This window comes from Acomys russatus, chromosome 24 (genome assembly GCF_903995435.1).
Source record: "Acomys russatus chromosome 24, mAcoRus1.1, whole genome shotgun sequence".
Classification (NCBI taxonomy): Eukaryota; Metazoa; Chordata; class Mammalia; order Rodentia; family Muridae; genus Acomys; species Acomys russatus.
In genome coordinates, this window is record NC_067160.1 from 53,197,062 (window position 1) to 53,203,197 (window position 6,136).

General features: G+C 41.1%; 1 protein-coding gene and 1 non-coding gene across 2 annotated transcripts in view; both read left to right on the forward strand.

Moving 5' to 3' along the window:
• Positions 1-6,136, forward strand: part of Kyat1 (kynurenine aminotransferase 1) — a 34,878-nt gene that overhangs the window by 11,571 nt on the left and 17,171 nt on the right. The gene's annotated exons all lie outside the window — the stretch shown is intronic.
• Positions 2,133-2,205, forward strand: Trnak-cuu (transfer RNA lysine (anticodon CUU)). The gene has a single exon. It is a non-coding gene; the product is annotated as a tRNA-Lys (tRNA).

Genomic DNA, 6,136 nt, shown 5'->3' on the forward strand with positions numbered 1-6,136 from the left:
TCCTATCATTCCTATATATTTTTGTATTTTCAGAGAAAAATCCCTGAGTTCAGCCTCGTTCTTTCTCTGAAAAAAATCCAATAATAACACAACCAATTCTCAATGAAATAAACATGCATAGCCCAAAAAGCCTTATCCAACCCCCTTTAAGGGAGATGGGACAGTGTTCTCTTTTCTAAGCTTCTTCAGGCTGACTTGGGACAAATAATACCTATTACAGGGGCCCAGATAAAACTAGGAAAATGATTAAACAAGCTAGAGATAGCATTTCTGGTCCAGTCTTTAAAAGTTGAGAAATTCAAGCTTAATAAAAGTCCTGTGTGGGACGGTCTGATATGCTGGACCAATTGGAATCAGGAGCTTTCTCCAAAGCTGTCCTGGGAGACGCTCTGTTCTGACGACAACAGCAACTGAAGCAGCTATGGATGGAACATGAGGAATGCAGCATCTCAGCGTGCTGGAGGGTGAATCCTGTCGGGTCTGATCCAGCATCGGTGTCTGGTACTTTTATTCTGAAATTATGTAATTTCTCACAAGCATCATACAATTCCAAAACTATCAATCCATGAGGTGTGCAGGATGCACAAGCATTACACAATCAAGGTTAGTGCTGTAGTTTGAATTCATGTACGTCTACGCTGACTTAAGTCAGCAGTCTCCTTTTCATCCAGGTCTGTTTTATTTTGGCCTCTTTCAAAAAGGAAGCATAATATTACCATTACCAAAGACCATACAATCATTTAATAGAAGTCAAACAAGATTGTATAGTTATCAATGTCCTGTAGGCTCTGTGGCACCGGATGAATAGGTTAAGCTGCTACCTGTCTCCTGAGCAAATGCTCCCTGTTTTAGAGGCAAGCCGGCTGCCCTGAGCAAAAGAAACGGCATTAAGCCTTAAATAAACTCATGTATACCCTAGGCATTCGTACCTGGGTTTTCACACTTACACAAACTCCCTTTTTTGAGGAGTTTATGCACACCCTAGGTACCTTGTACCTGGGTTTTCACAATTGTTGTAGGTGTTTTGTCTTACCCCTTCTCTCCATAGGGGATGGACACTTCCACCTTTTAGACTAAATGTCCTTCTGTAGGCTCTGTGGCACCTGATGGATAGGTTAAGCTGCTACCTGTCTCCCGAGGAAATGCTCCCTGTTTTAGAGACAAGCCGGCTGCCCTGAGCAAAAGAAGAGAAGGCATTAAGGTTACCCTTTTAAGTATGTGAATTTTAGCCTTTGAGTTTTTAGGATCTAACTAGGCTGACGAGTGTTTTGTCACCTATAAGTCCTCGGTGTCTTTTTGCATCTGCTGTGACTGCCAATTGTCCCCTATGAAAGCAGCTCATTATTTAGAGGGATAAGCCAGCTGCCAGAGCAGTGACGCCTTAACTCTGCAAACAAAAAGCCTTTTGATGTGGGAGGCATGCAGTTGGCATGTCTGTTAATGAGAAATTTGTCGCTTTAAATTCTAGGCTGTTTGACAAGTGATTTATCAGTAAGAGGGGTTACAGCCTGTGGAGACCAGCCTGGTCTAGAATTTACAGAGATTTGTTTGTCTTTGTCTTCGTGGTGTGAGGATTAAGGCTGTATATGTGATTTTCAGGGGGTCTTCCTCTATCATATCTAATTTTTATCATTTTAGATGGAACCCACAATTTTTTCCTTTCCTATATGAACATGTGCAAAACCTCTACCCCATCGTAACACATTTCCTGTTCTCCATTCTGAGGTCAGGATGTCCTTGAAATAGACAGGCTGATCTAATTCAGCAAATTTTTCTAAAATCCAATGTCTCTGCAGCTGTCGTGAATGCTAATGAACAAAAGTCAATAAGGCATTATGTAATCTATCTCTGGGGGTCTTTGATACCCCTTTTTGTTTGATGAGCATTTTTTAAAAGTATGATTGGATCTTTCAATGACTGCTTGTCCTGTGGGAATATGTGGTATACAGGTATCATGTTTTAGGCTATAATACATTAAAAATTGTTTCATTTTATTAGAGACATAAGAAGGAGCATTGTCAGTTTTAATTTGTTTAGGTACACCCATAATAGCCATGACTTCTAGTAAATGAGTAATAACAGAATCAGCCTTTCCAGAACTTAAAGCTGTTGCCCATTGAAATCCCATTGGTGCCTGGCTAGCTCAATCAGTAGAGCATGAGACTCTTAATTTCAGGGTCGTGGGTTCAAGTCCCACGTTGGGTGCCAATTTGTTACAGTTATTCGTATCCATTCTGCCTACAAAGCTATTAACTGACACAGGGAGACTGAAACGTACTTTAAAGCTGCCAGCACTTCGCCGGGCAGAGTCTGAACTGATTCTAATCTACTCGTAAACTAAACAAACTACTCTAAACCTTATAACATACATATATTCCAGGCACTTGCCACTATGACCCCTGGGCCGGTCCTCGTCAAGTCCCCACGATCCTCCTCCAACCGTCAAACTCCTCTCCCTTCCCCAACTGTCCAACTTTCTCCTCTCCTCCAGGAAGTCCCGCCTTCCACTTCCTGTCCTTCTGCCCAGATGATTGGCTAAACAGCGCTTTATTGACGGTTGATACATTCACTCATCATTCCTCCATAAGCCACCATGCTTGGCCAGAAATCTTTTTTATGTAAGATTTTAATTTTTTACTTTGGTTGTGTAGTAAAAATATCCATTCTAAGATACAATCTTCCCTCTGCATAAGAATTCCTATGGGAGAATGAGTAGAAGGCAAGATAACCAACATATAGGCCTTTGGATCAAGGTGGTCGATATATGAATGGTTTTGTTTTGTTTTTTTTTGATATATGAATGTTTTAATTTACTTTCTACCAGAGCCAATTCCTTTTCAGCTTCAGCTGATAATTTTCTTGAGCTACTTAAGTCCTTATCACCTTGTAAATTTTGAAATAAATTACTTAGCTCTTGGGTAGTCAAACCAATTGTAGGCCACAGACAGTTAATATCTCCCAGTAATTTTTTAAAAAAGATTTTATTTATTATTATGTATACAGTGCTTTGCCTGCATGTACACCTGCAGGCCAGAAGAGGCCATCACATCACATTATAGATGGTTGTGAGCCACCGTGTGGTTGCTGGGAATTGAACTCAGGACCTCTGGAAGAGCAGTCAGTGCTCTTAACCTCTGAAGCAATCTCCAGCCCTCTCCCAGTAATTTTTGAAAATCATTAAAAGTCCTTAATTGGTCTCTACAGATTTGTACCATATTTTCTAGTATATAAGATGACCCACAACTTTTCCAGTTAAAATAGTTTGGAATATACTCACTGTATAAGACTGCCCCCGTTGCTGGGCATGGTGCACACCTTTAATCTCAGCACTCTGGAGGCCAGCCTGGCCTACAAAGCGAGTCCAGGACAACCAAGATAACATGGAGGAACCCTGTCTTGAAAAACAAACAAACAAACAAACAAACAAACAAAACAAAAGACTACCCTTCATCTAACGCACACCCTATGCAGCGGACTTGGGCATGTGTCTATTTGCAGGCAGGGGACAGACAGCCAGGCACTTTATTAAATGCCAGCAGACAGACAGTGCCAGCCGACACTGCCCCTTTAAGGCTCACTCCACACTCAACCAGACAAATGGGCGGGTTCTGGTGGAGAGCCAATCCATGCTCACCTTCTCCTCCTCTAAGTACAGGAAGATGTGTGCAGCTTGCTCCTCCCTGCCTCAGAGTGAGGAACTGGCCACAGCACCCCCCACCCCCCGCTGTATGCACCAGACATAGGAAGTAAGGGGAAGCAAGCTGCAGGTAAGTACCTGGCATATAAAATGACCCCCAACTTTGGTACAGATTTTTCAGGGCTAAAAAGTTGTCTTATATGCCAGAAAATATGGTTACTTTCTGTGGTCTGATTTCCCGTAGGCCTATTTTGTATTCTAGATAATTAACAGAATCTCTTCTTTTTATTTATTTCTTTTGGGGGGCGGAGCAATCTGCAATCCCCAACAAAAGAAAGTCCTATTTATTTCATCAAAAATCTTTTCTAATGTACTTGCATCTGAATCAGCCAATAAGATGTCATCCATATAATGGTAAATTATGGGTTGAAGAAATTTCTTACAAATTATCTCCAATGACTATTATACAAAATATTGACACAAAGTAGGACTGTTTAACATTCCTTGTGGTATAACATTCCAGGGGGCTGGAGAGATGGCTCAGAGGTTAAGAGCACTGCCTGCCTTCTGGAGGTCCTGAGTTCAATTCCCAGCAACCACATGGTGGCTCACAACCATCTATAATGTGATCTGATGCCCTCTTCTGGCCTGCAGGTGCACACACATGCAGAGCACTGTATATATAATAATAAATAAATAAATCTTTTTAAAAAACATTCCAATGATATCTCTACTGTGCAGCTTCTATTAAAAGTAGGTACTGAGCCGGGCGTGGTGGCGCATGCCTTTAATCCCAGCACTCGGGAGGCAGAGGCAGGCAGATCGCTGTGTGTTTGAGGCTAGCCTCTGGTCTACAAAGTGAGTCCAGGATGGCCAAGGCTACACAGAGAAACCCTCTCTCAAAAAAAAAAAAAAAAGTAGGTACAGAAAACCTCTCTCTATCATGTTCGTGTAAAGGAATCATGGAAAAACAATCCTTTAGATCAATCACTATAATAGGCCATTCTTTAGGTAACAAGGAAAGCAATGGGATTCCGGACAGTAAAGTTCCCACTGGCTGAATACTTTTATTAATTGCTCTGATATCTGTTAACATCCTCTATTTGCCAGATTTCTTTCTCTGTTTAGCCTTGGCTGTCCTGGACTCACAATGTAGACAGGCTGGCCTCAAACTCATAGCAATCTGCCTGCCTCTGCCTCCTAAGTGCTGGGATTAAAGGTGTGTGCCACCATGTCAGGCATTTTTTAAAATTGGTTGATTTTCAATTTTATTTTATTTATTTTCCATTTTTCAAGACAGGGTTTGCTCTGTGTCATCTTGGCTGTACTAGACTCCCTTTGTAAACTAGGCTGGCCTCAAATTCACAGCAATCTACCTGCCTCTGCTGGGATTAAAGGTGTGTGCCACCATGCCCAGCTTCCAGATGTCTTTTTGATGAGAAATACAGGAGAATTCCAAGGACTGTTGGACTCCTCGATGTGTTGAGCCTCCAACTGTTCTTGAACCAGCTGTTCTAGTGCCTGTAATTTTCCTTTAGACCATTGTTAAATATGTTGGTCAGTCAACCACTTTAGCTGTAGGTGCTTTATCCACAGTGGTTCCCCAATATAAAGTAGAACAGTCGGCCCCTGCTGTATCTTGTTTATGGACAGACTGTAACTGTCTTTGATAACCCTTTTTCATAATCTTAATTTTTTTTTTTTGGTCAGGAGTATTGTCTGTTTTCTGGCTTGGCTCTGAAGTTGGAAGGATACTAATCTGGGTTTTTCGTTGTTATAACAGATCTCTTCCTCATAAGTTTATGGCTATATCAGCCATGTATGGCCTTGATTTTTCTATTTGACCTTCTGGCCCTGTACATTTAAGCCATCTGACACTTTGCTTTATTTGAGACAATGTTCCAATCCCTGGGAACTGTATAGATACCTTTTGAAGTAGCCCAACTGAAGGCCAGGAATCTTGGGAAGTTATTGTCACATCTGCTTCAGTATCCAGTAACCCCTTGGTCTCAGTGCCATCTAACTGTAATTTTGGCCTCTTATCACTTATAGTAGAGTTTTGGGGTTTTTTGTTTGTTTGTTTGTTTTTTGCATGTTTAGCACTTTTATTTTATCTCTAGGAGCATCGTCATCTCTATTAAATGGGTTTTCTAAATCTTCAGTAACCCTATTTGTCTTATTGGACCTTGAATTTTCTTGTCCTTTAGAATAATCCTTTTTTGGTGAACAGGAAACAAATGGCTCACATTGTTTCTTGCCGGGCCTTGAACATAGACCCTTTGACAGTTTTCTGAAATTAAGGAATTGCCTTGGCTATCTTTGAATGACCTACACTCATGAACCACAGGACCATTCCTTCTCCATCTTTTACATTTTATAGGAAATCTTTTCCCTGAGTTGTGACCATTATGGAATAATTTATCTTTAGGAACAGTTTATTCGCCATCCTTTAGGGAGTGAGCTGAATTTTCACAGCCACAGCAGTGGGTGTTTTGTGTT